The 8127-nt window shown below is 42.7% G+C and overlaps 1 pseudogene; it reads left to right on the top strand.

Moving 5' to 3' along the window:
- The first annotated feature begins 4208 nt into the window (after window positions 1–4208).
- LOC132228600 (large ribosomal subunit protein uL22-like) lies at window positions 4209–7768 on the top strand (annotated as a pseudogene).
- The last annotated feature ends 359 nt before the right edge of the window (window positions 7769–8127 follow it).

Raw genomic sequence — 8127 nt, 5'->3', positions numbered from 1 at the left:
CCTATTAGTCTGTATGGGCAAGACAGGTCTTAATGAGGATTGAAAAGTTAGGATGAGGAATAAGCTGAGAACTGAGGTGGTAAACCCTTAGTCCTGTAGCATACCTGTAACTCACATGGGGACTTTCAGCAGCAGGTCATCTCTCTACTATCATTGACTTCTCACCCAAAATAAAAGTGGCTTTTAGCATTGGATTCTATGCTGATGTATTTTCCACCTTTACTTGGAGATAGTAAAAAACTAAAGCTATTTATGTAGATTAGTAAGATTCCATATCCTAGGTAGGCAGGTGGGATAAGTCAAAGGAGAGGCCACTTACTGTCCAGGTTCATTGGTAGTTGAGCCCCAAATTTGATACTAAAAGAGCACTGTGTTGTGTTCATTTCTTTTATTTTTATTGTTTACTAGTTCCAGAGGTTCTTGAAAAAGACCTCCATTCCAGGGATTTTATTACTAACTAGAGGCCCAGTGCATGAAAATTCATGCACTGGAGGGGGGTCCCTCAGCCCGGCCTGCCCCCTCACCATCCAGGAGCCCTCAGGGGAGGGAAGCGACCCAGTGATCAAGGGAAGGTGATGCCCCATCACACCTCTGCTGCTGCCACTTCCGACAGCGCAAGCCTCGGCTGGCCCAGGTTACCTGATCCTCGGGTGGCCCTGGGCAATTGCCATCCAAGGCTTGCCTGCGCCTCGGGCCAGCCCTAGGTGGCTGGGGGGCTGAGGGGACTGGGGGTCTCTGGAGGCAGGCACATGGAGTGGCCGGGCTCAACTGGGAGTGGGCCCGGCCTTGCCGCATGCCTGCCACTCCAGCAGGGTTGAGGGGACTGGGCGCCGCCTTCTTTGAGGGTGTGGGAGTCAATTAGCATATTCCCTCATTGGCTATGGGCGCCGCCATCTTTGTGATGATGTGAGGGTCAGTTTGCATATTCACTCTTTATTAGCTAGGACTAGAGGCCTGGTGCATGGATTTTTGCACCAGTAGGGTGTTGGGGTCCAGCCCCAGCAGATCCAGGGGTCCCCAAAGGTGTGGATGGAGTCAGCGAAGAAGGAATGACATGGAGACAGCGTTCAGTTGATCAGCAGCTTAGCCAGGATCTCTAGCCAGGATCTCCAGCCAAGTTCTGTCTTTTATTGTCTTGTTACATCTGTATTTATACCAGTTGATTTTAATCCTATCAATTTCTATTTCAAAGGTTAGGGCGTTTCTTATCTCCATTCCAGTGAGTAAAGATTATGTAGCTTAAGCGTGATTGTTTGTAGTTAAAGTGATTAACTACCTGCCTGGCACTTAGTTAAGGGGTTTTATTCCCTCCCTAACTTCATGGAAAAATCCCTACCTGGGGAAACAACCTTTCTCGGAGAGGTGACCTTGGTTAAAACACATGGTGCTAAGAAGGGGAGAAAACATATTAAGAACGGTATGCCATATACGCCAGGTCCCTTGAAACATATGCTGTGCAGATGTTTCTTCCCTGCAGCAACTGTGTCAAGCAGCAAGGATGGACCGGCTTCCGGTAGTGGGGTCCCTCAGCCTGGCCTGTGCCCTTTCACAACCCAGGACCCTTCGGGGATGTCAGACTGCTGGTTTCATGCCCGAGGGATATAGTAGTGCACAAAGTGGCAGGCAGCCAGGGAGGAGCCCAAGCCCCAGCCAGGCGCTACACCGCTCCTGCTCATCCTGCCCCACTGCACCTGTCGCCATAGCCTCTTGGTAGTGCTGCCATGGAGGCAGGAGAGGCTAGCACCACCACAGCTGTGCTTGCCAGCTGTGAGCCTGGCTGTCGGTTAGCTGAGCAGTGCTTCCGCTGTGGGAGCGCACTGACCACCAGGGGGAAGCTCCTGCATTGAGCATCTGCCCCCTGGTGGTCAATGTGTGTCATAGCGACCAGTCAAACTGGTCACTTAGGGTTTTATATATGTACACTAGAGGCACGGTGCACAAAATTCATGCACGGGGGTGGGGGTGGAGGCGGGGTATCCCTCAGCCCGGCCTGCACCCTCTCCAATCTGGTACATCCCTCTCACAATCCAGGACTGCTAACTCCTGACCGCTCGCCTGCCTGCCTACCTAATTGCCCCTAACCGCTTCTGCCTGCAGCCTGATCACCCCCTAACTGTGCTCCCCTGCTGGCCCAATGGCCCCCAACTTCCTTCCCCTGCCGGCCCAATGACTCCCAACTGCCCTCCCTTGCAGGCCTGGTTGCCCCCAACTGCCCTCCCCTGCCGTCCGGATCTCCCACAACTGCCCTCCCCTGGTGGCCATCTTGTGACAACATGAGGGCATTGCGTGAGGGTGCAAGGACCATCTAGGCTTTTATTAGTATAGATGTTTTGACAAATTTCAAACTAGCTGAAGAAAGTGGATATTTTTCAATGCAACCAACTGTGTTATCAACTGCAAATGTTTTTGGCTTCAGAAATCTGAATTTTTTCAAAAAATGTACCATGAAGTATAAAATTTGACAGAATAAGTAAATGTATATTTACTGTATTCATTTTTTTAAGGGATTGCAAGTGTATGAAGTTTAAAAATCCAGGTCTATTCAAGTTTACTACAACCTAATATAAATCCTACCTAAATGCTTTCTGTCACCTAGTATTAGCAAAGTAACTAGACCAAAGTAAATGGTTGGTGGATACTTATTGAATTAATTAATTTACTTCTAATAATTTATAGAACCAATGTTTTATTTTTATGTTTTTGAAAAGTATTTGTAGGTTCTGCTTCTGGTAACAGAAAAGTAATCATATCAGACTCACAGATAATGATTATGAATTCAGAACAAAACATAAAAAAACTAACAGTGACCATAAGCAGACAACAGTAGGAGGTTGATCCTTGAAAGAGGGGACTGCACTACCTGAGATTTGTGATTATGTTTTTATTTTTTTTTTGTCTGAAGGTATTTCTAAGTCTACCAGTTGAGAGTAGCTAGAACTCAGGTAGAAAGCTATAGTGAAATTGGTTTGAGAATAGGACAGAGTTCAGGGCTTCTAGAGGGACTGGAACATGAGGAGGAACATCACAGAAAGAAGTGAACCACAGGAGGGGGAACCCCAAAATCTGCATATAAATTCTGACAAGTCCCTGGCTGACCCTATACTATGAATATACAGAGACTCTTAGGAACCTGGCAGAAACAACTAGCTAAAAAACCTGAAAGAACTAAGCAGAGTTTTCAGTCACAGCCTACCATAGGTGAGACAGTTTGAGTCCTGCCAAAAAACAATTTCAGAGAAAGATAGACTCTAGACTCTCTACACCATACCATCCACAGTGTCCAATGTACAGTGAAAAGTTACGGAAATGAGAAAAACAGTAAAATGATTCACAGTTAAGAGAAGAAATGAGACAATGTGGTCCATAGTCAAGAGAAAAAGTAGTTGATATAACCTGACTCCAAAATGACCCAGATATTGAATTAGCAGACAAGGACTTTAAAGTAGCTATTACAAATATATTTAGATACATGAAATACTTTCAGAGACATTATAATTGAAAGGCTTTATCAGCAGCAGATCTTTCAATACAAGAAACACTAAAAGAAGTTCTTTGGGCAAAAGGGACGTGATAACAGAAGGAAACTCACTTAAGCAAACTCTGGGCATAGTGAATGACCAGATGGGGAGAAACAAGCAAAATCTAACAAGTCATTACTGTTTTGCATATCAGCAAATATCAATTAATAAAATGTTGATTGGAAACCAACTTCGACTGAGGAAATATGTCAACAGTCCAGAACATGAGAGGGGATGCTGGCCTGGCAAATTGCAGACGAACTATACATGCACCCTTTGGGGGCTGTGGAGTGTGTCAAGTTTATGTTTGTTTGTTCCCCCACGTCCCACAGGGTTCAGGGTTCAGGATCTGGAAGAGGGGCTGCACGCAAGTGAAAGAGACAAGACAAGAAATAATAATTTGGAAATACTGGGGGGCCAGGCGGGCAAGTCCAACTCAAGGGGAAGGACTTCCCCTGGTGCTCAGGCCTCACCAACCTTTTATTGGTTTGAGATACACCCATATCCCTTAGGCAGGCAATTTCCAGTAACAGGCAGAGTAGCCCATCAGCAAGGATTTATATAATAATAAATGGGGAAGTTGCTTCAGCTACCATTGTCTGGACGAACAGTGGGTGCACAGCCCTGACCTTTGCCAGGGCTTCAAGGGTCACCAGCCTTCTGGTTCCTTATCCACACCTCTCTGCAAGTGAAGACAATCAGTGGCTTCCTACAGTGGAGACTATCAGCAAATCTTTTGGGGAAAGGAGTGGCCCCTTTTCTTCCTTAAGACTTTGCTCATCAGAGTTAGCTTTCTCTTTTCATCTTCAAGACCTGTGATGTTTTCTGAAGAGGAGTGGAGGCTGAGTTTCAGAAACGCCAGTCCAAGGACAGATTTTCACTTATCTACCATTTATAAATGAATACAGGTGTTTGGAAACTTAATTACTCAACATTTGCTTATTTAGATGCAGTCTAATTTACTTAAGGTGCTAGATGCTTTTGGCTCCTTCTTAGGTGCCTTACTTAATGGCTTCTGGCCCATTGCTATGGTGAAATAGAATTTATAATAATTCTCACGTATGCTAACTTAATACTTGTAAAATATACCCTTTCTTTGTTTATTAAAGAAATCTAATATGCTTTAAAAGGATTATAACATTTTTAGAAATGCTAGGCCTTAATTAAAGCTGTGGAGAAATTTGAGCTGAATGTATTAACCAACATATGACAAATGTAGACACTTAAATTGTTCTGCTAGCTGACAGTTTTGACTGAAGCTTGACGTTTCCTTTTTCAATTTAGTTTAAACAATTCTGAATGGAGGGAAGTCATTTCATGATCCAAATAATCTTTTACTTGTCATTTTTGGCCAATCCAAAGGATATAGTTCATCTTTCTCCTAAGAAATGAACATAAAATTTGAGGTAACAATTTAGTTGATAGAACACAGAATTTGAAACTTAAGTTCCAGCCTGTTTTGATTTGTGCTGTATCTGTGTGAATTTGAGCTTGTCATTAATCTTACTGGGTCTCAGTTTGTTCATCTGTTAAATAGGAATAAGACTGCCTTTACCCCAGGGGTGGGCAGATTCTAAATGACAAACCAGCTGAGCACCCTGGAAGGCAATGTCAAGACCTTTGGTGGGTGGTGGTGGTGTTCAATATTCTTTCACTGTGTAACCAATTTATATTTTTAAGAGTTCTAAAGAGCAAAGTCAAACATAAATGGAGTCCCTAATCCCTCCAGACCACTAGAGTATGTATTCTTTAGCTTTCTCTGAAGTCCCAGGAAAAGCAGCTAGCTAAGGAGAACTTAAAAAGTACATGAATCAGGCCATCTAAACATAATTATCACTCACTTCAACTACATTTTAAAAACCTTCGTTGATACTATCTCCATTTTTCAGGTGGAAATATGGGCACAGAGAAATTACGGGAGAGGCCCAATGTTGAAAACCAGAATTACTTTATCTCTTGAGATCCTTTCCATTCTATTTCTCTCTCTCGCAAACGGAATGATTAGGAGGTTCAAGCATTGTTTCCAGTTGAGAATAATGTCAACATTATTGCTAGGAAATAATATAGCATGCCTTATTCAAGTCCCTTTGAGATAAAAGTCAAGCAAATGGCAGCAAGTAAGTTTTTCTTACAATATTTTGAAAGTATAACTGCCAAACACTCAAATATAGAGGACTCTTTTTTGCCCCTTTGTATTCATTTGATTACCCATAATTTATAAAGTACACTTTGTCCCAGGCATGTCTGGGCGTGCAAAGACTGTAGCGAGTTCACAAAAGCCACTTAACATATTTGGTTGTCATTTAAATTATGACTTTGAAAACGAAGAAGACAGGCCCTTTTACAGTGATAGGCTGGTTTACAGAAATTGCCTAGCAAACTAAATTTAAAATCAGTTCATATAGGAAATGTTATTTTTTCATTTCCATTCTGCCATAATACTCTCTGATGTTTTTTAAAATATCCACAGTAATTAATAAGCATGACATGAAGGTTTCAGTCCCTCTTCTCCTGTGCATCCATTTTGTAAGTTACGGAAACTACAGCCACCAGGTCTTTCTATTGATGATTGGATGAAATCTAGTGTTTCCTCCAAAACACTGATCCTGACATATTACAAATCAGGGAAAGAAAGCCAAGAGACAGCCTTAGGAGCACATACAGGTCTTGGGGTGTGTTCATTCGCTTCATCTAGTACCTCTTTTTGCCACAATTTCAGTTTAGTGACTCAAGAATATGCAAGTTAAAAATAAAAAAAATAAAAAGGATCCTGCAGTTCAGAGGCCACCAGTGTGGCTCAGTGAACCTGAAGTGAGTAGGTGTGTCCCAAGGGCCTGTACTGGAGGGGCTAGCAGCGGGGCTGTGGCCAGAGAAAGACCTGTTTACATCCCAGCTCCTTTTCTTACCAGCAGGCTTTGTGCCCATTAATGAAAAGTGGAGATAATAACTCCCACTTCAAAGAACTATTTTCAGGGTTAAATGAAATTCACCACATTAACTGGTTAACCTGGTGCCTGATAGAATATGTATTCCATAGAGTTGTTATTGTTGTATACTCTCTTTGAGCCAGTCTATCTAATTTATGCTAAAATTAAGAGAAGTATTACTAAGATGAATCAAGAAAAAAAGGACATTCTTGGGAGTGAAATATTTGTATAATTTAAAAAATATGAAGTTTCTTACTTCCAATAACATACAGTACCATGCATGAAGTATGGCAAACCTGTCTTAATGAACAAATAAGAACCACTTAGAACTATCATAGCAGGATATAATGGAAAGGGGTGTGAGGCAAATCAGCTTGATTTCAGTTCTAGCTCTGTCCCTTGAGCAAATTTATTTATCTTTGATCTTTGGCTTCCTCGTTTGTTAAATTAATACTTGGGAGGAGTGTAGTGAGGGTGACATGTTAAAAGTATATATATATATATATATATATATATATATATTAGGATAAAACTGTATACATGTCTGTCTATCATCTATCTGTAGAAAGCACAAAATAATCTATATCGAGTAGTGATTATTCTAATATTATAATAATTTTTTACTGTAAATAAGATTTTTTAAAAATTTAGGTGCTAAAAATTAGTCTGATATAACTCTTTTCCCATAAATGGCCTGGGGTAACCTCTGAAAATGGTTTGCTATCCACTTGACCCAGAAAACCCCACAAAATCATGCAAATTAAGAAGTTCAGATCTTTGTGTTCACTTTAAGAATATTCGTGAAACTGCCCAGGCCATTAAGGGTATGCATATCTGAAAAGCCACCAAGTATCTGAAGGATGTCACTTTACAGAAGCAATGTATGCCATTCGTGGAGTTGGTGGGTGTAACCAGGCCAAACAGTGGAGCTGGACGCAGGGTCGGTGACCCAAAAAAGTGCTGAGTTTTTGCTGCACATGCTTAACAATGCAGAGAGTAATGCTGAACTTAAGGGTGTAGACGTGGGTTTCCTGGTCATTGAGCACATCCAGGTGAACAGAGCTCCCAAGATGCAGAGCAGAACCCACAGAGCTCATGGGTAATGAACCCACACATAGGCCCTCCCTGCCACATGGGAAGGATTCTTACTGAAAAAGAGAAGATTGTTCCTAAGCCAGAAGAAGAGGCTGCACAGAATGAAAGTATATCCCAGAAGAAACGGAAAGAACAAAAACTTATAGCCCCAAAACTTTATAGCATAAAATAATCGTATATAATAAAAGGTAACATGCAAATAGACCGAATGGCAGAACAACTGAACAACTAATCAAAGAGTAATATGCTAATGATATGCTAAGGCTGCTCAACCACTCACTATGACATGCACTGACCACAGGGGGCAGATGCTCCCACTAGTAGGTTAGCTTGCTGCTGGGGTCTGGCTGATCAGGACTAAGCAAGATGGACCAGACAGCCCCGGAACCCTCCTGCAGTCCCTCCTTTGCCCGATCATGCACTGGTGGGGTCCCTCAGCCTGGCCTGCACCCTCTCACAATCCAGGACCCCTCGGGGGATATCGGAGAGTCAGTTTCAGTCCGATGTCACAGGCCACTCCCCTTGGGAGGGTGCCAGATGCAGGGCTCATGGCTGATGAGCACTGCTGCAGCACAGCGAGCCTCTCC

Source organism: Myotis daubentonii, chromosome 2 (assembly GCF_963259705.1).
Source record: "Myotis daubentonii chromosome 2, mMyoDau2.1, whole genome shotgun sequence".
NCBI lineage: Eukaryota > Metazoa > Chordata > Mammalia > Chiroptera > Vespertilionidae > Myotis > Myotis daubentonii.
The sequence above is the reverse complement of the archived record's forward strand: the minus strand, read 5'-3'. Positions and strand labels throughout refer to the sequence as shown.